General features: G+C 50.2%; 1 long non-coding RNA gene across 1 annotated transcript; it reads right to left on the reverse strand.

Moving 5' to 3' along the window:
- Nucleotides 1-13836: 13836 nt before the first annotated feature.
- LOC136319794 (uncharacterized) lies at nucleotides 13837-23796 on the reverse strand. Its single transcript, XR_010728221.1, has 3 exons — nucleotides 23526-23796; nucleotides 22344-22569; nucleotides 13837-14017 (listed from the first exon to the last, which is right to left on the reverse strand). It is a non-coding gene; the product is annotated as an uncharacterized lncRNA (long non-coding RNA).
- Nucleotides 23797-24116: the final 320 nt, after the last annotated feature.

Consider the following 24116-nt stretch of genomic DNA (forward strand, 5'->3'; position numbering starts at 1 on the left):
TCCCAAAAGCACTAGATGCAAGCGGAGGAGAAGGGGCTGGTGTCCTGGGAGCCCAGCACGTAGCAGGGCTAGGCAGGATGGAACCCTTCGCCTGGCCCCTCCCCCCTGCTTGCTCTCCAGGGACCAACACCTTTCTCTGCTTCCTTCCATTATGGCTGGCCGAAAATGGGAGCAACTGTCTTGATATCGTGATAAGAAATTAATTTTACTGGTAGCAACCATAGGCTGTAATGAGAACATCATACAGCATTTATTGCATACCTCCTCTGTGCCAGGCGCTGTTCTTCATACGTGATCTCTTGTATTCCTTCAAAGCTGAGCTGCCCAGTAGTGTAGTCACTAGCTAGACACAGCTAGTGAGCATCTGGAAAGTGGCTAGTGCCACCAGGGAACTGAATTTTTTATTTAATTTAATATAAAAGTTCTTAATTTATACTCAATCCTGATTTTAGGAACCTTTCTTTAAAATTTATTTTTATTTGTTGGTTTTAGAGAGACAGAAAGAGAGACAGGAACATCCATCTGTACCTGCATGTGCCCTGACTGGGGATCGAACCAGTAACTTCTGTTCTTTAGAACGAAGCTCTAACCAACAAAGCCATCCAGTCCAGGCAGAAAACTTCAATATGTTTAGAACAACTTGGGTATGTGAATTTATTATTTCAACTGTAAATTTGTGGAAGTCTAACTACAGATCAAGAATTTCCAAAGGAAAAAAAAAGGCATTTCCAATGAAAATTTAGTGTCCAAATTGAGATGTGCTATGAATAAAATCCCCACTGATTCCAAAGATATAGTATAAAAAAATGTAAAAATCTTGTTCATAGTGTTTTATATTGATTAATAATGATATGACAATATTTTGTACCTATTATGTTAAAATATATTATTAAAATTAATTTTACTTGTTTCTTTTTACTTTTTTAATGTAGCTAGTACAAAATTTTAAATGACCTATGTTTTGGGGAAACTGGCGAAATCCAAATAAAGTTCACAGTTGATAATATTGTGCCCAATGTTAATCTTGTAGTTTTGGCAAATGTACCTTGGTTACGCAAGGTGTTAACTTTAAGAGAAGCTGGGTGAAGGGATTACTGGAACTTTCCTCACAATCTTTGCAACTTTTCTATAAATCTAAAATGATTTCGGTCCTGGACAAATAGCTCACTTGTTTAGAGTGTCGTCCTAATACTCCAAGGTCACAGATTTGATCCCCAGTCAGGGCACATACAAGAAGCAACCAATGAGTATACAACTAAGTGGAACAATAAATTGATGCTTCTCTCCCTCTCTCTAAAATTGATCAATCAATCAATCAAAATTAAAATGATTCCAATGAAAAATGTAAAAACTCCCACATTAATTTATAATTACATGATATTTCTATTGGGGAAACATACTATGACTGTATATTTGTATCAGAGAGCTTGAAACAGTTCTACAAGAGCGATTACCCTCATCTTTTATTTATTTTTTATTTTTTTATTTTTTTTTTTGCATTTTCTTTTGCATTTTTCTGAAGCTGGAAACAGGGAGAGATAGACAGACTCCCGCATGCGCCCGACCAGGATCCACCCGGCACGCCCACCAGGGGCGACGCTCTGCCCACCAGGGGGCGATGCTCTGCCCATCCTAGGCGTCGCCATGTTGCGACCAGAGCCACTCTAGCGCCTGAGGCAGAGGCCACAGAGCCATCCCCAGCGCCCAGGCCATTTTTGCTCCAATGGAGCCTTGGCTGCGGGAGGGGAAGAGAGAGACAGAGAGGAAGGTGCAGCGGAGGGGTGGAGAAGCAAATGGGCGCTTCTCCTGTGTGCCCTGGCCATACCCTCATCTTTTAGAGGAGGAAACTGGCGCTCAGACAGGGTAAGCAGCAGTAGCTGGATCATCTGTTGGGGTTTGAAGCCCTTGAGCTTTCTATTCTCCTTGGCCACTACTTTTACAACTGGCCCCACTAGACCCTCCTGAGAATTCTTAGGCCCGCAAAAGTTTGGGTGTGTGGACTCTGGGTAAGCCACTAGCTGCAGGGGTGGGGGCGGAGGCGGGCAGTCTGGGGGTTCCTGTAATAACCCGACCATCCAGGCTGGAGCCAGGCAAGGTCTAAGGTCGCAGGACAAAGGGGAGAGGCGAGGGCTGCGCTGATAGGCTGCCCTTTTTATTGACCGGCTGTCCTTTTATCTCCGCCTGACTTGGGAGAGGATCCTGGGAGCATCTGCTGATGCCTCGAGGAAGGACTTGGGCAGGGCTGCTGAAGCCTCGGGAGAGCCGACCCCAAAGGGCACGAATTACGGCACCGCCCGTGGAGAGCCGGGCACCTGGGCTGGGTGTAAGGAAAAAGGCCCTGGGGACGCGCAGGGCCGCCTCGCGTCCTTCTTCTTTCTACCAGGCGTTTGTTCTGTCCCGCTGTAGAAGACCCCGCCTCCTGACCTGCGGCCCCCAGGCGCGGCCACCACAAGCCGGGCACTGTCTGTTCCTGTCCGTTTCTCCTCGCAGCCTGTCCTGGAGGTGCTTCCTGCCCCCACCCTGGCAGCCCCCAGGACCTGGCATCCTCAGGCCTCCCTAAGGGCCAAAGCGCTGTGCCTGGAGCCCACCAGCCCTGCCTTCCTTGCAGGCCTAGCCCCTCTCCTCCTGGGAGGCCAGTGAGGCCGCGGGCTCCGCTGCCGGCGAGGGCGCTGCGCCGCCGGGCTCCGGGGCCGGGCCTGCGCTGCAGCCAGTGCGCCGTCTGCGGCCGGCCGCCCCCCGCCCTCCGCCCTCCCGCTGCCAGATGCCTCGGAGCCGCGCGCCGGCGGCCCTGTCCTGACGTGCCCCTTCCCCTTTGCTGCCCCGCCGCGCACTCCGCCTCGCGGCGGCCAGATGTGCCGGCTTTGGTGCTGGCGGCCCCTAACGAGGTCCAGATGTGCGGCGGGCCCGGGCCGGCGGCGGCGGCTACCAAAGCCGAGGGAGGCCCTGGGAGGGTGCAGCTGGACGCGGCGAGCGGCAGGAGGAATGCGCCGGGAAGGGTTCCCGCTGGAGTGAGCGCCGGGCGGCTCTGCCTAAATAAGGGCCTGGGCGCTTTGCCGCCGGCCCGAGGCCGCGCTCCGCTCGGTGCCGGCTGAGGACGAGCCTTCGGCAGTCCCTCAATCCCCTTCCTAGCGATTATTTTATTTTATTTTATTTTACTCATTATGAAAGTTCTACACAGTGATGAAGGGCAGTTTGGCAAACCTAAACGAGCTAAAAGATGAAAACAAAGATGCAATAAAAATCACCACCCGGGCCACCATGGAAGTTCTAAGATGCATCCTGCTGAAACTTTTCAAACACATGTATACATAGGGAGGTGTGTTGGTGTGAATCGTGCTGCAGAGAAGCCGTGGCTGGGTAGCTCTGCTGGTTAGAGTGTTGTCCACATAGGCCAAGGTTACAGGTTCCATTCCCGGGCGGGGTACCTCCAAGAATCAACCAATGAATGCATAAGTAAATGGAACAACAAATTGATGTCTCTCACTGAAATCAATAAATAGAAACTTAAAAATAAAAATATAGCGTGCTGCCTGACCTGTGGTGGCGCAGTGGATAAAGTGTCGACCTGGAATACTGAGGTCGCCGGTTCAAAACCTGCATTTGTCTGGTCAAGGCACATATGGGAGTTGATGCTTCCTGCTCCTCCCCCCTTTCTCTCTCTCTCTGTCTCTCTCTCTCCTCTCTAAAATGAATAAATTAAAAAAAAATATTTATATATAGTGTGCTGCAGAGCCTGGCAGAACCCTCAGCTCTTTCCACACAAGTTGGCGGCTATGCCATTGTTCCCCACTGGTCCCACAGCACCCCGGGGCCATGGTGCTACTAATAGGGGCGTCATCCCCCACCTGTTTGGGATGCCCTGGCTTACACCAAGTTAAATGGGCTTCCTTCCTGGAGGATGGCTCAGAGTCTTTAATTGAGTGATGTGTGTTCTGAATCATCAAGAGGAGACTGCGTTTCCTAACCATGTTTCACTGTGAAATCCCTGGAGGGATCCACTTGAGGCTTAGGTCTGTGGAACATCACGTAGGAAAGGCTGTTCTACAACATTCTTCCTACAGCCGCGTAGAAACCCTCTGTATACACCGTAGTTTATTTCAGCATTCCTCAATGGGTGGACATTATAGCTGCTTTCAGCATATTGCTATTACAAACAACTTCTGGAATGACCATCCTTATACTTCTCTGTTGTACAGAAACATTCCAAGCAGTGGGAAACACTGTCGTGTGAAAGATCATTTTTAACTGTTAGGCTTTGGGGGCCCCATGGCTCTTGCCATGACTCCTTATCCAGCCTCTTCATGGGTAATGAAAGGGTTTACCTTACTACCCCAAATGGGGCATTGGAGAGCAGGAGAGGGCTGGAGGGTGTTCTGCAAGTCTTTAACTTCTGTGGGACTTGGGGATTGCAGTGAAAAATAACTTCTCTTGGACTACTATAAATAACACTGTAATGAACATCTGGGAACAACTATTATTTTCCAAAGAACTGTTGCAAGCAGAGCGTAAAACCACATTTGAGGTGCAGAGAACACTTTACGGGGTCACCCAAGAGGCCATACAGTCCCATAGTAGCCCAGGGTGCCTAACAGGTAGAAGGAGCCGGTATTCTCACTTCTGTTGCTACGGTGCAGGGTGAAGGCGCCCTGTTTGGCTAGGAATACAGTAAGCCCGTCATAAGCACAGCCCAGCCCTGTGCAAGCCTTGCTTGTCACGTCTTCTGCCATGTTATTTTCCTTTGGTCCTCACAACACCCTGTGAGGTGGGGAGTCATAGACTTAATAGGTCCTTTCCATAGATGAGGAAACTGAGACTCAGGGCACATGACTTATCCAAGGTCACACCAATAAGTGGTGGAAAAGAACAAGACTCCAGCAATACCAGTCCATGCCTCTGGTCAACACAGAGGCATTGGTAGCTGATTGACTTCTTTCCTTTGCATGGGCTTTGTGGACATTGCACACAGTTTCCTGGCATTTGACAGGAGGTGGGGGAAAGAGCCCACACGGTCTGTGGCCGGAGGCTACCCTGAGGCCTCTCCCAGTGTGTACGTGGTGGCTGTGTGTGTGTTGGTGGTGGTAGGAAGAAGAAGAGGGAGATAAAAGGGAGTTCACTGGTCAGAAAGGAGAAGTGTAGCCCCAATCAGAGCCACAAGTGGGGAGCAGGTCTTACTCATTTTTGTATCCCCAGTTCCGGGCACAAAGTAGGTGCTTTACACAGTGCTCTTAAACTGAAGACATACATCACCCCTGCGCTGGGACCCTTGAGACCCCACAGAAAGGGGTCTGCATGTATTGTCTTCTGGGCTCTCCTCACGCTCACCCTAACCCTACCTTCCCCTGCCCCTCCTTCTCCTCGCCTAAACCTATATGCGTGCTCCTTCTTGTCCTCCGGCCCCTGCCACGCACACAGTCAGAGGGAGTCTGTTATCAAAATCCCACGTCCCTCAGACGCCCAGGGCCACAGCGCCCCCTGCCACGCACGCAGTCAGTGGGAGTCTGTTATCAGAATCCCACGTCCCTCAGACACCCAGGGCCACAGCGTCCCCTGCCACGCACACAGTCAGTGGGAGTCTGTTATCAGGATCCCACGTCCCTCAGACACCCAGGGCCACAGCGTCCCCTGCCACGCACGCAGTCAGTGGGAGTCTGTTATCAAAATCCCACGTCCCTCAGACGCCCAGGGCCACAGCGTCCCCTGCCACGCACGCAGTCAGTGGGAGTCTGTTATCAGAATCCCACGTCCCTCAGACACCCAGGGCCACAGCGTCCCCTGCCACGCACACAGTCAGTGGGAGTCTGTTATCAGAATCCCACGTCCCTCAGACGCCCAGGGCCACAGCGTCCCCTGCCACGCACACAGTCAGTGGGAGTCTGTTATCAGGATCCCACGTCCCTCAGACGCCCAGGGCCACAGCGTCCCCTGCCACGCACGCAGTCAGTGGGAGTCTGTTATCAAAATCCCACGTCCCTCAGATGCCCAGGGCCACAGCGTCCCCTGCCACGCACACAGTCAGTGGGAGTCTGTTATCAGGATCCCACGTCCCTCAGACACCCAGGGCCACAGCGTCCCCTGCCATGCACACAGTCAGTGGGAGTCTGTTATCAGGATCCCACGTCCCTCAGACGCCCAGGGCCACAGCGTCCCCTGCCACGCACGCAGTCAGTGGGAGTCTGTTATCAGAATCCCACGTCCCTCAGACGCCCAGGGCCACAGCGTCCCCTGCCACGCACACAGTCAGTGGGAGTCTGTTATCAGGATCCCACGTCCCTCAGACGCCCAGGGCCACAGCGTCCCCTGCCACGCACGCAGTCAGTGGGAGTCTGTTATCAGGATCCCACGTCCTTCAGACACCCAGGGCCACAGCGAGGGCTTCTCACCAAGCTCCACTTTGATCCTCAGGGTATCTTCTAACTGGGCTCTTAGCCTTATTTGTGAAGCAGATTTCTTTTGAAAATCTAAACAAAGATAAGGATCCCAGAAACATGCCCAAATGCACAGCAGAGATGGGCCTTCAGTGTCAGGAGCTCATGGTAGCCATCGGATAGTCCCTGCCAAGAGCCTGGCACGCGCTCCTGGGGCGGCAGCTGCGTGCTGTGACCTTCCCTCCGCACCAGAACCTCGTGCTAGCCAGTAGGTTCGCCTCCCACAGAGCCGACAGCTTGTGGGGAACTAACAGGTCCTCTATTCCTGATTCTCAGTTTCAAAATCCCCAAACCTCTGAAAGCTGCATGTTAAAATCATTTTTATCGTAAGACATTTGACTGCAAAGTCTGACCTGATGTGAACTCATTTGGCAGCAAAACCCGGCCTCCGCTGATGCTATTCGCAGCTTCTATTTACACCACGTGGCGTGAATATTCATAGAATTTGCTCAGGAAGGTTTGTGTTTACCAGGTGCTGCCCCCGCCCTGCCAGGGGCAGTTTGTAACATACCTGGTGAGCAAACTCATCCCCTTTCTAAACTATGAAAACGTCTGTACTTGCAAACCTGTCTGGCCCAGTGGGTTTAGGTAAAGGATTATGGATCTATATTTATAAAAATGGATCCTCAAAAATTTCACGAACTTCTGGGTGAAGGGAGGCAGACACACAGCACATACAGGTATGGTCCCATTTACACGACCAGGAGTGAGCATGGGGCACCCGCCAGGGCACTGGAAATGTCCTGTATCCCCGTCCAGGTGGCGACAGAGGCGCCGACATATGTACAAATTCACCAACGCACATTAAAGATTCGTGCCCTTTCCTGTAAGTCGGCTCTGCCTCAAAATAAAAGTAAACATACAACGTACATGTCCTCTCAAATGAGGCAAGAAGAAGCTGCTTCTCTGGCCACCCCACCTCACCCTGTAATGTCTTCGAACTTCCCAACAAAGCTTAAGTTAAATCATCTTAATATATGGTTGGCTTGTCTTTCATCCCTAGAAATGAGTTTAACATAAAAGGCAAATTGAGGGAACATTTTTTTTAAATCTGATTTGCCCTCAAAAAGAACCAATCCCTAGAGCACACGTATCGTCGCTTTGAAAGCACTGTGGCCCGGCTCCCTTCCGGACCGAGGGGACGGATGGCCTTTCCACTCACGTCACCACCACCACCACCACCCCCCAGCCCCCCAGGGAAGGATGTGCCGCCCTGCCGCCTCCTGCACAGCTGCTCAAAACAGAGCAGCCAGCCGGGAGCATCCTACCGGCCGGAGCACAGTCAGGCGGGCTGGCATCCGACCCGCGGTGATGCAAGTCAGGACCTGCACGCAGCCAACAATAGCCTTTCATTGCATCTGATTTCGCTGGAATTTGGAATTTGTACCTCAGAACAGAGGGCACAGGGACTCCTTGATTAGACAGGTCAGATAAGCATATATTGCTAAGAGGAACAGAAAGCTTCTTTTCTCGCAGCTCTCCCGTTGCTCAACATCTGACTGCCCACAGCCTTGGCCTTCAACACTCACTCCCACAGCCTCCCCACCTCCGCTCTCCCTCCCACTTCCTATCCGGGCCCCGGTGCTCAGCCTACTGGGCTTGGTTCCTCTGCTGCTGACCCGGTTTAGCCCACACAGCAACCTTCACGGCTCCAGCTAGAAGGCCCCGGTCTGATGGCCTCGGGCTGTCCTCGGCTGCCTCAGATCCTTTTAGGAACAAGTCAGGTATAAACAAACAAACCCGACCTACTTGGGCCTTTTCCTCATCTTTCTAGAGTGGTACAAGTGTCTGTGCTGATGGAAATGTTTTCTATCTGTACTGTCCAGCGTGGTAGCCACTAAGCTACACGTGGCTACTGAACACCTGATGTATGGCGAAATATGGCTTAGAAACTAAAAGTTTAATTTTTTAAAAAATGTTAACTTAACTTTATACAGTGTATGTGGCTCGTGCCTACCATACCGGACAGTGCCGCTGGAGAGGGAGCGAGGGGTCGGGGCCCAAGCCTCCTGTCACCTAGCCCAGCGGCCTGGAATTTCGGGAGTGTACAGCCTGCTCTTGGGAGACACTCAGCCTTCATCTCTCCAGCTTCCAGAATAATAACTAGGAGGTGTGTGTATAAGACGTTTTGCAAACGTGACCCAGATATGTTGTATTGGGTCACCTCAAGGCCTATGACAGCATTCAAAAGAAGGGCAGAGCAATGAAAAACTGATGATTGATGCTTCTCATCTCTCTCCGTTCCTGTCTGTCTGTCCCTGTCTATCCCTCTCTCTGACTCACTCTCTGTCTCTGTAAAAAATAAATAAATAAATAAATAAAAAGAAGGGCAGAATTCCAACACAGTTTGGGAAGTAACACAGGTCTTTGAAGACCTTCCGAGGACGCACAAAAGGGAAAATATGTCAACATAACAGAGGGGCTTCTCTGCCTGCGTCCCACCTCCCGGGCCAGCCAGCTGCCCTGCCTCCCTTCTCCAGCACGCCTCCCTCACGCCCACACCCAGGAGGCGTTCTGCTGGCTGCTCCTCCCTCCTTCATCCTTTCTTTTCTTTTCTTTTCTCTTTTTAAAATTTTTTCCATTGATTGAAAGAAAGAAAGGAAGGAAGAGGAAGAGAGAAGCATCAACTCATTGTTCCACTTAGTTGTACGCTCACACTGATTGCTTCTCATATGTGCCTTGACTGGGGATCGAACCCATGACCTCAGTGTGCTGGGACAACATTTTATCCAATGAGCCACCTGGCCAGGGCCCCTCCCTCCTTCCCTTCCTCTCTTTCTTTCTTTCTTCCTCCCTCCCTCCCTCCCTTCTTTTTTTGCAAGAGATAAAGAGAGAGAGAGAGAGAAACAGACAGGAAGGGAGAGAGAGATCATCAACTCATAATTATGGCACTTTTAGTTACTCATTGACTGCTTCTCATATGTGCCTTGACGGGGGGAGGGGCCAGCGACCTTGGGCTCAAGCCAGCGACTTTGGGCTTCAAGGCAGCAACCATGGGGTCATGGACCGACCCCATGCTCAAGCTGGTGAGCCCACGGTCAAGCCGGCAACATCGGAGTCTAGAACCTGGGAACTCAGTATCCCAGGTCGATGCTCTATCTGCTGCACCACCACAGGCCAGGTGCACCCTTTCTTATTTAAACAAATCTGACCTGCCTGACCAGGTGGTGGCGCAGTGGATAGAGCGTCAGACTGGGATACGGAGGTCCCAGATTTGAGACCCTGAGGTTGCCAGCTTGAGCGCGGGGTCATCTGGTTTGAGCAAAGCTCACCAACTTGGACCCAAGGTCACTGGCTTGAGCAAGGGGTTACTCGGTCTGCTGTAGCCCCATGGTCAAGGCACATATGAGAAAGCAATCAATGAACAACTAAGGTGTCGTGACGAAAAACTGATGATTGATACTTCTCATCTCTCTCTGTTCCTGGCTGTCCCTATCTATCCCTCTCTCTCACTTTCTCTCTGTCTCTGTAAAAAAAAAAAAAAAAAAAAAAAATCTGACCGTCTCTGGGCTTTGCCCCATCTGGCACACCTGAAACAGTACCCCAACAGGCCAGCACCCCAACACTCCTTCCTCTTTGGTATGGTGAAGACCAAAGTGCAAATAGCCAGCATGTACCTTTTATCCCTGTCATACAAAGTCACTATTATCCCCTGTTTACAGATGAGGAAACCGAGGCACACAACAGTCAATCGTGATACAAGCCCACTGCGGTGAGAACCCTAGGACAACGAGGGCTCTTTCCGGCCGTTCTCGAGGCCTGCCCACCCGGCGTGCTCTGCCATCTGCCCCCACTCTGATCATACACCCAGTGCTAATGGCTGCCAAGCAAACCCATGCACCCTGACCAACCGCGCTAGCTAGAGTCCTGGGTTACCGCGCCCTCAGGACATTGTTCATTTTAACCAAGAGACAAAGGCTCAACCCCAAGCAGTGACTCAGTGAGGATCTCCAATCCTGCTCTGCAGCCTGGACGTCAAGGCTCACCCGGGCTATGCTGAGCCTCCACTCCAGTCCGACGAGGCCAACCTGCTCCCCAGCGCCTCCTTACTCAGCTGTCCCTGGGCCCAGGGCCGGGCTCCCCTACTGCCGAGCTGCCGGACGCTCCACCGGCTGCTCATCGTGGTAAAATACACCGTTTCAATCACTTTCAGGTGTACAATGCTGCAGTGTTCAGTTCAGTCACACCATTGTGCAGTCATCACCACCGTTCATTCATTTGACTATTCTACACACAAATGGCATCATAGACTATTTGCCCTCCTGTGTCTGGTTTATGCCCCTGATCATAATGTTTTTATTGTTCACCCACACTGTAGTATGTGTCAGAATGTCTTTTTTAAGGCCGAGTAATATTCCACCGTATGGCTGTACCACCTTTTTTTATCCATTCATTCGTCAATCGATGCTCGGGCTATTCCCACCTTTTGGCTATTATAAATAATGTTACTATGAACGTGGGTGTACAAATGTCTGTTTGACTCTCTGCTTCCCATTCTTTTGCGTGCATACCCAGCAGTGGGATTACGGGATCATATAATTCTGTGTCTAATTTTTTTTTTTTTTTTTGTATTTTTCTGAATCTGGAAACAGGGAGAGACAGTCAGACTCCTGCATGCGCCCGACCGGGATCCACCCGGCACGCCCACCAGGGGCGACGCTCTGCCCACCAGAGGGCGATGCTCTGCCCCTCCGGGGCGTCCCTCTGCCGCAACCAAAGCCACTCTAGCGCCTGGGGCAGAGGCCAAGGAGCCATCCCCAGCGCCCGGGCCATCTTTGCTCCAATGGAGCCTTGGCTGCGGGAGGGGAAGAGAGAGACAGAGAGGAAGGAGGGGGGTGGAGAAGCAAATGGGCGCTTCTCCTATGTGCCCTTGCCGGGAATCGAACCCGGGTCCCCCGCACGCCAGGCCGACGCTCTACCGCTGAGCCAACCAGCCAGGGCCCCTGTGTCTAATTTTTGAAGAACCATTCTATTTTTCACGGCTGCTGCTCTACTTACTGGCATCCCATACTCCTCGGACAGCTTCGACGTCAGCCAGCCTATTCGCCATCACATTTAAAACATGTCAGGCCAGACCCACTGCTTCCAGCCCAAAAAGCTCAAATCGACCTGGAAGAAACTTCAACGGCCATGTGAAATGGAGCTGGTTTTGACCCGGACTGTTTCAATGTTTATATTGGAAATTCCAGTAAAGGTGTCTAGGTATGCTAATCGAATAATAGAGATGGTATGAGAGATCTGGTATACACAGGCAAAGTTTTCAAAATATTGTGTCAGGCAGGAGTGAGGGAGCTAGAAAATTAGCTTTCATTTTTTTCATTGACTATCTTGATGGACCAAGTGCTGTGCCAAGTTCGTTTCTTTTAGGCATCACTGGATTGCAAACCTCTGTAAGATCAGTTGACCCACTTTACAGATAAGAAAAGTAATTTACCCACTCTGAGGCTCCCGTCAGAGGAATCTGACCCCAAGGTTCACACTCTTCCCACCACCCTGGGCCATCTCCTACTCTGCGACCCCAAGAAAACGAACATTGAAGGGGTCATGATCTTGCTACAATTCACATTAAAGTTGGAGTTCTGCCCTATCAGCATTTACCACATCAAGATCATGGAATTTTTGCTGAACTTAGAGTATAGCGATATATCTCCTTAAAAAGTTTACGTTGGGCCCTGGCCGGTTGGCTCAGTGGTAGAGCGTCAGCCTGGCGTACGGAAGTCCCGGGTTCGATTCCTGGCCAGGGCACACAGGAGAAGTGCCCATCTGCTTCTCCACCCCTCCCCCTCTCCTTCCTCTCTGTCTCTCTCTTCCCCTCCCGCAGCCAAGGCTCCATTGGAGCAAAGATGGCCCGGGCGCTGGGGATGGCTCCTTGGCCTCTGCCCCAGGCGCTAGAGTGGCTCTGGTCGCAACAGAGCGACGCCCTGGAGGGGCAGAGCATCGCCCCCTGGTGGGCAGAGCGTCGCCCCCTGGTGGGCGTGCCGGGTGGATCCTGGTCGGGCGCATACGGGAGTCTGTCTGACTGTCTCTCCCCGTTTCCAGCTTCAGAAAAATACAAAAAAAAAAAAAAAAAGTTTACGTTGCCCTGGCTGGAGAGCTTGGTTGGTAGAGCGTTATCCCAACGTGCAGAGGTTGCCAGTTCGATCCCCAGTCAGGGCACACACAGGAACACTCAATGTTCCTGTCTGTCTCTCTCCCCGCTAAAATCAATAGATATAAAAACATTTATAAAAAGGTTCTTGAGCCCTGGACGGAGAGCTCAGTTGGTTTGAGCATCGTTCTGAAGCACAGGGGTTGCCGGTTCGATTTCCCGGTGAGGGCACATACACGAGCAGCTCGGTGGTCCTGTCTCTCTGTCAAAAAAATAATAATAATTTTTTTTAAAGTTCACATAACTTGCCTGACCTGGTGGTGGCGCAGTGGATAGAGCATCGGACTGGGATGCGGAAGGACCCAGGTTCGAGACCCCGAGGTCACCAGCTTGAGTGCGGGCTCATCTGGTTTGAGCGAGGCTCACCAGCTTGGACCCAAGGTCACTGGCTCCAGCAAGGGGTTACTCGGTCTGCTGTAGGCCCGCGGTCAAGGCACATATGAGAAAGCAATCAATGAACAACTAAGGTGTTGCAACGCTCAATGAAAATCTAATGATTGATGCTTCTCATCTCTCTCCGTTCCTGTCTGTCTGTCCCTGTCTATCCCTCTCTCTGACTCACTCTCTGTCTCTGTAAAAAATAAAAAAATAAAAAATTTTAACAATATATATATATATATTTTTTTTTTAAAAAGTTCACATAACTTTGGGCTCTGTCAATAGGAGCACAGTGACCAAATCAAAGAAGCCAGCTGTCCTACTATGCACATCAGTGACATAGAGAGTATGTGGCCAGTGCCAGATACCAGGTTTTGTTGTGAGGTTCTTTTTGGGTTTTTTTTCCATTTATTTGAGAGAGAGAGAAAGGGAAGGGGTTAGGAGGAGAGAGAGAGAAACATAAATTCATTGTTTATGTTTTTACTTAGTTGCTCGATTTAGTTGTGTACTCAGATTGCTCCTCACAAGTGCCCTGACTGGAGATCAAACCCACAGCCTTGGAGTGTCAGGACGACACTCTAACACCTGAGCTACCCAGCCAGGGCAGGTGTTTTCTGACACCATTTCATTTTTAAGAATTTTATGTGAGTGAAATCATCCAGCATAGACTCTTGTTATTTTTCAGCCGGCTTCTTTTACTTGGTATAATTATTATGAAATTCATTGGCCCCAGCCAGTGGCTCAGTGGATAGGATGTTGGCCCATCATATGGACGTCCTGGGTTCAATTTCCGGTCAGGGCACACAGGAGAAGTGACCATCTGCTTTTCTCTCTCTCCCCCCTCCTCCGCCCCCACCCCGTCTCTTCCCCCCTTTCACAGTAAGTGGCTCGATTGGTTCAAGCATGGCCCTGGGCGCTGAGGATAGCTCAGCTGGTCCGAGTGCATCAGCCTCAGGAGCTAAAAGTAGCTTGGTTGATTTGAGCATCCGCCCCAGATGGGTGTTGCCAGGTGGATACCAGTCCAGGCACAAGCGGGAGCCTGCCTCACAATCTCCCCTCTTCTCATCTAAAAAGAAAAGAAAAGAAATTCATCAGGCCCTGGCCGGTTGGCTCAGCGGTAGAGCATCGGCCTGGCGTGTGGGGGACCCAGGTTCGATTCCTGGCCAGGGCACATAGGAGAAGCGCCCATTTGCTTCTCCACCACCGCCCCCTCCTTCCTCTCTGTCTCTCGCTTCCCCTCCCGCAGCCAAGGCTCCATTGGAGCAAAGATGGCCCGGGCGCTGGGGATGGCTCCTTGGTCTCTGCCCCAGGCGCTGGAGTGGCTCTGGTTGCAACAGAGCGACGCCCCGGAGGGGCAGAGCATCGCCCCCTGGTGGGCAGAGCATCACCCCTGGTGGGCGTGCCGGGTGGATCCCGGTTGGGCGCATGCGGGAGTCTGTCTGACTGTCTCTCCCCGTTTCCAGCTTCAGAAAAATACAAAAAAAAAAAAAAAAAAAAAAAAAAAGAAATTCATCAATGTTGTTAAGCACATCAGCAAGCCTTGTTTTGGTTTTTGTTTGTTTTTGCTGAGTAGTATTCTGTTATATCAATATGCCACAGTTTATTTATCCATTCATTGTTGATGGACATTTGGGTTGTCTTCAGATCTTATTACAAATAAAGCTGCTATGAGCATTGAGCTTTCAATGGACACATGCTTTCATTTATCTTGGGTAAATTCTTGGAGTTGAATGGCTAGGTCATATGAAAGATGTATATTTAACTTTTTCGAAGAAACTGTTGACTCTGTTCCATAGTGCCTGTACCATGTTACATTCCCACCAGCGGTTGAGAGAGTTCCAGTCGTTCTGCATCCTCGCCAGTATTTGGTATAGTCAGTCTTTTTCATTCTAGACATTTTAAGGGTGTGTAGGGGCCAGACGTCACTTTTAAAAGGGTCATATTACAAACGAAAGAGTGTATGGAAGAAAACACTATAAGGAGAAGGATCTGGAACCAGGACCCACAGAGATGGTTTGGAAAGATGCTTATCTTAAATATCTGGAAGGGAGATTAGATTCCTGCATTGTTTTTGCAGATGCACCACAACCAAAAGGAAAAGCCACTGGGAGACAGATGTGGCTTCATTCCGATACAGCGGGGATCGGGAAACTTTTTGGCTGAGAGAGCCATGAACGCCACATATTTTAAAATGTAATTCTGTGAGAGCCGTACAACGACCCGTGTATGTTACGCATTATCCAATAAAAATTTGGTGTTGTCCCGGAGGACAGCTGTGATTGGCTCCAGCCACCCGCAACCATGAACATGAGCGGTAGGAAATGAATGGATTGTAATACATGAGAATGTTTTATATTTTTAACATTATTATTTTTTTATTAAAGATTTGTCTGCGAGCCAGATGCAGCCATCAAAAGAGCCGCATCTGGCTCGCAAGCCATAGGTTCTTGACCCCTGCAATACAGCCTCGCAAAGGCAGAGTGGGCTTTTGAGGAGCTGTGATCTGTCGTTAGGAGTGTTCAAGCTGCAGAATTCAGAGGATTCCCCTCTCAGGGGTGGTCAATTCAATCCCATTCACATTGGTTGAGGGCCTCCTATACACTGTGATGAGCCAGGGGTGAGAGGATACAAATGTTAGCATGCCTTTGCCCAGGTAATATCACGTGATTAGGGCTCTGGTAAAGGGCAAGGGTGGTGGGAGGGAGAGGGGGGGCAGAGCTTCCCAGAGGAGGTAATATTGACTGACATGGGTCTCAGAAGGGCAGCTGTGTATCAGAAAGAATCCCTAAATAGGATGGGAGTTTGGACTCGATGACCTTCCAGTTTCTAAGATTTTAAGATTAAGCTGCATTAAACAAGACAAAAAAGCAGGCCCTGGCTGGGTAGCTCAGTTGGTTGGAATGTCATCCTAACATGCCATGGTTGCAGGTTCGATTCCTGATCAGGACACATATGAATCAACCAATGAATGCGTGCAAAAATGGAACAAACAGATCGATATTTCTCTTTTCTCACTCGCTAAGAAATTTAAAATGAAAGCCTTGGTTGGTTAGCTCAGCTGGTTAGAGTGTCACCCTGATATACCAAAGTTGTGGGTTCGATCCCTGGTCTAGGCACACACAAGAATAAGTAGAACAACAAATCAATGTTTCTCTCTCTCTGTCAAAATCAATAAAAAATTTTTAATGAAATGAAAACAAAACACATTAAAGACACCTGCCTATTGCCACATATTGTCCTAGAGTGCCTTCCTTAGCCTTTTCCTGTGTCCACCTCCCTCCATGAACCAGGCTGTGAGTGGGTCTTCCCCTTAGAGAAGACCCCCTTGGGGGCTTCCACTTCCTTCCTCCCTTGCTTGGTCTAAGGCACGCAGCATCTAGACCCACGCTTCCCGAACATTAATGTGCACGACTCTAAGCAACTTGGTATCTTGTAAAAACTCAGATTCTGACCCAGTAGCCTAGGGTGGTCTCGAGAGTCTGCGTGTCTAAACCAGCTCCCAGACGAGGCCAGGGCTGCTAGTCTGACACCTCAGTCTGAGGACTGGCGCCGTGTGTGCTCCACACGGGTGCCCGGGCGAAGCAGCCACAGGTCTCGAGAAGCTGTCCTGCTCCAGGGACAGAGGGGACGTGATGGTGGAGTAAGGTGACCAGTCATCCTCCTTTAGGGAGGGACACTCCTTCTTTTGTATGTTCCATCCTCCCTCGAAAAGTGTCCTCCTACATGTCCTCCTTTTTGATATTGGAAGACTAATCTGTTAAGTGTCCGTATTCGATCGATGCAGAGTTGATCCATTGCGTGTGATGTGACGTATTTGTATCCAAATGAGTACTTTTTTCTTACAATTATTATTAAAAAAGAATAGGCATGTAAGCATAATTGCAACATAAAATATTATGTTTTTATTATGCATTTATCATATTATAGTATATTATATCATATATAGTATATTGTTGCGATGAATTAAATATTTCTTTCATTTACGATATTGTTTTCTTCAACTTATTTATGTCCTCCTTTTTTTTAATTTTTTTTTATTTATTCATTTTTAGAGAGGGGGGGGAGAGGAGAGAGAGACAGAGAGAAGGGGGGAGGAGCTGGAAGCATCAACTCCCATATGTGCCTTGACCAGGCAAGCCCAGGGTTTCAAACCTGCAACCTCAGCATTTCCAGGTCAACGCTTTATCCACTGCGCCACCACAGGTCAGGCTGTCCTCCTTTTCATCATAAAAAAGTTGGTCACTTCATGGTGGAGATTCTGACAAGAGGGCGAGGCGCGTCCACCTCAGGTCTGGCCTGAGCCTCTCAGTGCAGCCCACAGTGTGGGGACCACTGGCCACTGCCCCCAGTCTCCTTTCCCGCCTACTGCTGTTCTGGGGAGCACAGACTGACACCCCAACCCCCTGGCGGCCTCCGCTGTACCGGCGTTGGGAGGAGACGCCCCGGCACTGGGCACAGTTTGGGGCCAGCCTGCCGAGACTTCACCAGCCAGAGGACAACGTTCTTATCTCTGACGGGGTCATGGTGGCCGGGGGCTACCCCCTTTCAAGCCCTCCTTGAAAATTCAGAAGCCAAACCAAACCTCCCATGGGAAACGGAACCAGAGAGCGCTTGGCGGGCACAGCCTTTCTCCACGGGGGGAAGGCAGTTGTCTTGGACCCAGGTGTGGCCGGACCACCTGCTCCGGCAGAAAGCCTCTGACCCTCCAGTGCGGGTCTCCTCGCTTACCCAGGATGAGAACTGACCTACCAACCTGGAAGTCAAGCTGCTGAACACCCCCCCACACCCCTCGCCTCCGGGGACAAGGTAGTTTTCCAGGCCATACACGTGGGTTTCCCTGGTGAGGCATTTTTTTTGTACGACAAAATCCTGCTCTTGGCCATGGGCAGGGAAAAATGAGTGTGGTCTGAGTTCTAGGGCAAACCAATAGGCACTTCCCCTCAGGTCGGCCACCAGCCACGGCTACAGCGGCCCCTCACCCCAGTCACCCCTGGAAGAATGCCAGGAGAGGCGCCCCCTCCCCACACCCCACCCTCACCCACCTGTGACCATGCCTGAAATTGCACCATACCCGTTCATTCTTAGGGGATGAGAAGAGGCATCTCTTAAAATGTTCCACCCACAGGAGAGGTAATACATTAAGCTGCTATCAGTCATCTACACCTTAATGTGAATTAGTTGATCAGTTCTGGAATGTTACACCTGGAATGGGCCTCGTCCAACGCCTCCTTTTACAAGTGAGGAAAACTGAAGCTCAGAGCAGAGCCGACCGATGGAAGGTCAGGCAGCAAGGCGGTGGCCACTTCAAGAGCAGGAAGACGCGATGGAATGTGCACAGGCCAGTGTGGTGACAGAAGCCCCGATATACTCAAGAGGAGCGGGGGCATCTTCCAGCTTGCACAGTAGGGACTAACTCAGTGCTGTGCCAACTTCTCCTCTCCCCCCCCCCCAGAGAAGGGGGGAGGCAGCCAGAAGCAGCTCCCCACCCTGCCCCACCCTTCAGCAGAAAATGTCTTTGAAGTCTCTGGTTTTATCAGTCAAGTTCATTCAAACGCAACATTCTACTCCGGAATATATGCCGGTTTGTGTTCACATGAAAGTAACTGAGATTTAGTCCGATACCATTTTCCACACACCAGATAAGCTGAGATCCAAGCTCCTGTTTGGGGGGAGGGAACTTGGGTGGCTGGGACAGGGGTGAGGAGAGTTCTCACGGTATGCCCTTTTGTTCCTTTTCAAATGTTGTATCCTCTCTGAATATTACTTCGTCAAAAAAATTCAACGAGGCCCTGGCTGGTTGGCTCAGCGGTAGAGCGTCGGCCTGGCGTGCGGAGGACCCGGGTTCGATTCCTGGCCAGGGCACATAGGAGAAGCGCCCATTTGCTTCTCCACCCCCACCCCCTCCTTCCTCTCTGTCTCTCTCTTCCCCTCCCTCAGCCAAGGCTCCATTGGAGCAAAGATGGTCCGGGCGCTGGGGATGGCTCCTTGGCCTCTGCCCCAGGCGCTAGAGTGGCTCTGGTCGTGGCAGAGCGACGCCCCGGAGGGACAGAGCATCGTCCCCTGGTGGGCAGAGCTTCGCCCCTGGTGGGCGTGCCGGGTGAATCCCGGTTGGGCGCATGCAGGAGTCTGTCTGACTGTCTCTCCCCATTTCCAGCTTCAGAAAAATACAAAAAAAAAAAAAGTCAATGAAATTTAAACTTAAGCCTGACCAGGCAGTTGAGCAGTGGATAGAACATCGGACTGGGATGTGGAAGGACCCAGGTTCAAGACCCCGAGGTCACCAGCTTGAGCACGGGCTCAACTGGTTTGAGCAAAAGCTCACCAGCTTGGACCCAAGGTCACTGGCTCCAGCAAGGGGTTACTTGGTCTGCTGAAGACCCGCGGTCAAGGCACATATGAGAAAGCAATCGATGAACAACTAAGGTGTCGCAACACGCAATGAAAAACTAATGATTGATGCTTTTCATCTCTCCGTTCCTGTCTGTCTGTCCCTGTCTATCCCTCTCTCTGACTCTCTCTCTGTCTCTGTAAAAATAAATAAATAAATAAATAAATAAAATTTAAATGTATTTAAATTTTTAAATACTCACTTTAAAAAGAAGAAAAAAATAAAAAGAAATTTAAACTTAAAATGTGGATGGATCTGGGGACAGGGAAAGAGGCCCTCTTGTTCTGATGGGAGAGAATGCAAACAGGTACAGCCGCATGTTAGATAACTGTGATATTCAGCCAAACGTGACATACACACACCTTTAACCGAGCCATTGATGTCTGTCCACACCTGGGGGAGGTAACACTGAAGCGTAGTCCCAGCAACAGTATTTGTGATGAACCTGAGAGGCGAGCCTGAGCATCTAATGCTGTCTTTAAAAACCCTGCCACCTGCCCGACCTGTGGTGGTGCAGTGGATAAAGCATTCGACTTGGAATGCTGAAGTTGCCGGTTCGAAGCCCTGGGCTTGCCTGGTCAAGGCACATATGGGAGTTGATGGTTCCTGCTCCTCCCCACTTTCTCTCTCTCCTCTCTAAAAATGAATAAATAAATTAAAAAAAAAAAAAAAAAACCCTGCCACCTGGCCTGCGGTGGCGCAGTGGATAAAGCATCGACCTGGAACACTGAGGCTGCTGGTTCAAAACCCCGGGCTTGCCCGGTCAAGGCACAAACAAGAAGCAACTACAAGTTGATGCTTTGTGCTCCTCCCCCCTTCTCTCTCTCTAAAATTGAATAAGTAAAAAAATCTAAAATATATGTTTTTTTTAATTAATTAATTATTCATTTTAGAGAAGAGAGAGAGAGAGAGAGAGAGAGGGAAGGGGGGAGGAGCAGGAAGCATCAACTCCCATATGTGCCTTGACCAGGCAAGCCCAGAGTTTGAACCGGGGACCTCAGCGTTCTGGGTCGACGTTTGATCCACTGTGCCACCACAGGTCAAGCTAAAAAATATATATTTTAAAGGCCCTGCCGATTCCAAACAAAGACCAGGACCCAGATTTTCTACTTTCCAGTCTGGTGACCTTCTCATACCATCTCTTTAAGAATTGCTCAATGGATAATAAGAAAAAAAACAACAGCTGATTCCTTATGGAGTGCTGGCTTGGTGCCTGGCTGTTATGGAGACTAAACACCTTCAGTTCTTACAACCACTGCATGAACCAGCTACTTCCCTCATCGGCCATGTGTGGTAGGCGAAGACACTAGAGCACATTAGTGCTAACCTTGCCCAAAGTCACACTCACACTACCTTAGCAAGCGGCAGAGAGGGGATTTGAACCAGGGGCCATGCAAGAGCATGTGTATACCCATTAACTACCATATATATATATATGTAACTACACACTATATATATATATATATATATATATATATATATATATATATATATATATATAGTGTGTGTGTGTGTGTGTGTGTGTGTGTTGTTTTTTGTTTAAGATACCATTTCTTAAGCAACTTCTATGTGCTAAGTCACTGTGCTGGTCCCTGTGGTGTTTTAATGAGGTCATCTCCATAGCATAGTGCTCTGTGGTGACATGGTGGGTGTCACCGCGGGAACTGAAGAATTAAACAGAAGAGGGGCCCTTCCTTAAGAAGCTGACACTATGTGTAAGAAGATGACAACAACAATCCTAACATTTCTGCAACTTCACAGTTTTCAAAGCCCTCTCATTATCTCATTTAATCTTCTTGACAATCCTACCAAGTCATTTTCGTGATCTCTGCTCCGGGATGAGGAAACCTAAGCTCTCCAAGTCACACGCGGCTATACCCAAGATCAACCAGCCAGCCCGGGGCGGGGTTGGGACCTGACCTCGGGTCTCATGACTCCCTTGTCCACTAAAGGGGAATGACGGGAGGCTTGGCAGCCCGGGTCGGTGGTTTCTAACCTGCTCCAACAGGAGGCCTCCTTTTTCCCTTCAGAAATTGTTGTAGCCCTGCAGATTAGAGGAGTTATTTTGGGCTTTTGTCAACTGGGGAAATTCATAGTGGAAAAATGACCAGGGCTTCAGCACAGTTGCAAAGGAGACACAGTTCTACCCCAGACATGACTTGTTCAGTCGGCACGCAGTACTGAGAATACTAATAGACAGACTGCTCGCAACCACCCTGCAGCCCGTGGGCAGGTAACAATGTGCTGAGACCGTACTGCCAGAGGAGTTCAGAGACCACGTCTCCAAAGTCCACCTCCCCAGCCAGGGCATGGGAGAAACGGCATGGAAACCCAACGGGGTTGGCAGAAGGCGGAGCGGAGGAATTACGGGGAGCAAAGAGCTTGGCCAAGGGAGACGGTCTGCGGGGAGCCCAATGGGGTGTGTGGGTGTAGAGGTATTTCTTTGGGAGGCTGATCTGAGATGCCCAAGAGCCAGCTGATCAAGCAGTTGAGTTAAGAAGCAGACCAGAAGTGCAAAAAGTAGTTCGGAGGGGAGATCATAAAGTTTGAACCCCTTAGGTGAGGCCTGTGGCATCAGATGCTGTTTTGCGATTTGGAGTTTTTAGGACTTTGGAGATGTGGATAAGAGACTGGGACTTGAACGAGGTGCTGTTTGGGGCCAGCTGGCGGCAAGCTGGTCACTGTTCTGACCTGATCCCCACGCACGTCTCATTAGTCTAGGTCGGCACTCTGAGAATATTATCTTCAATTAACAGTCAAGGAAACTGAGGTTTGGAGATGCTGAATGACTTGTATAAGGTCACTCAGCTGGTCAGTGGCAGGGCTGGGACTGAACCCCAAGGGCCCATGACTCCAAAGCCAGTTCTCTTCACCCCACCCGGAGAGGAGAAGCCCATTCCACCCACCTCGCGATTTTGTGTAGGTCACCGCTCTGCGGCACCAAAGTTACCCTTTGAGAAGCAAAGAGCAACTGAAATCCAAGGCTGGGGCAGTGGATTCTCACCTGTTATTGAGCGGCTTCCCCCTGCACCGTACTTTTCCCCAGTGCACCCACGTCAGGCTGAACAGAACAGGCAGCCACTCCACGCCTTGGCCCATGTGGAGGCCTCCGTGCCTGGTGATCATGCACTTCCCTTCCGGAATCTGTTCAAGGCAGCGTGGGGCAGCAGTTAGGCTCACTGCTGTTAGAGCCCAGAGGACTGGGTGCGCACCCCAGCTCGGCAGCAACCCTGCAAGACAAACCCCTAAGGACTTTAGTTTCCTCACTTGTACACTGGGAGCAATAGTAGTACTACTTGCCTTGATGCTATTGAGAGGATTAAGTGAATGAGCACAATAAGAACTGAAAACAGAGCTATTATATTCTTCTTTTCCTCCTCCTCCTCCTCCTCCTCCTCCTCCTCCTCCTCCTTCTTCTTCTCTAAGTGAGAGGAGGAAAGATAGAGAGACAGACTCCTGCACGCACCTGGACCACGATCTACCCAGCAACCTTCGTCTGGAGCCGATGCTCTGCCCATCAGGGGCCATGCTTGCAATGAAGCTATTTTTAGTGCCTGAGTCAGAGATTCCACCTAAGCCATTCTCAGCACCCATTGCCGATGCAAACTTGAACCAATTGAGCCATGGCTGCAGGGGGGGGGGGGGGGGGGAGATCAGGGGGAGGAGGAGGGGTAGAAAAGCAGGTGGTTGCTTCTCTCGTGTGCCCTGATCAGGAATCACACCTGGGATATCCACATGCCAGGCCAATGCTCTACCACTGTGCCAACAGGCCAGGGCCAGAACAGAGCCAACTTAAAAATTTTTATTGCCCTGGCCGGATAACTCAGTTGGTTAGAGCATCGTCTGGAACAGAGATTGCCAGTTTGATCCCCAATCACGGCATGTACAGGAATAGTTGGATGTTGCTGTCTCTCTCTCCCTTTCCCTCTCTATAAAATCAATATAAAATTTTTAAAAATTAAAAAAGAACTCTAACACCTAGCATTGAGTACTGAATGAATAAAAGAAGGAAGGAAGGGAGGGAGGGAGGGAGGGAGGGAGGGAGGGATGAACGAATCGAGGCTCTGCCTTCAAAAGCTAAAATTTTACTGTGCAAAAAGTCATCAAGGTGAAAAGCAGCATATGAGCATCATCTTCTAAAATCCTACTTCCCGCAAAGCTGTGAGGAACGGGGTTTGCAACATGCCTGTAAGTTGTCATCCCAGCCTCCGGAGCTGACAGACCATGAGGGATGCTGGGACGTGCCCATGTGAGAAACAGCTGCAGAACAAGGTGGTGGCTCCTGCCGGCCAAGGGACAGTCAGTGTGCCTGGAAGCCCAGAGCTGGGTGAGGGCAGATCAATACGGGATGAGTCACAGATGCGCCTGCCATTCTTGCTCAAGGTAAAATAGAGTCGTTGGGTAACAATAGGAACAATGTCACAAGGCAGGGTGAATCAAGCGCATGCCTTCTGACTGGTGGGCACAGCCTTGGGTGTGGGTTCGGGGGAGGGACAGAAAGAGAAGGAAGGCTTTATACCAGTGATCAGGGCAGGCTTGGGGAGACTGTGAGATGAGTCCAGGGTCAGACCCCCCCTCCCCCCCCACAGAGCTCACACTGGCTGAGAATCCTCAGTGATCAGAGTGGGCTTCTCTCTTCTCTGTTCTGATCTCACACTGGATTGTGAGCTCTTCCAGGTCTGGGTTTCTGATCACTTTATTATGATACAAGTAATTTGCTTTCATTGTTAAAAAAAATAAATAAAAACTAAAAAGAACAAGGAGGAGAGGAGAAGGA

This window comes from Saccopteryx bilineata, chromosome 1 (assembly GCF_036850765.1).
Source record: "Saccopteryx bilineata isolate mSacBil1 chromosome 1, mSacBil1_pri_phased_curated, whole genome shotgun sequence".
Classification (NCBI taxonomy): domain Eukaryota; kingdom Metazoa; phylum Chordata; class Mammalia; order Chiroptera; family Emballonuridae; genus Saccopteryx; species Saccopteryx bilineata.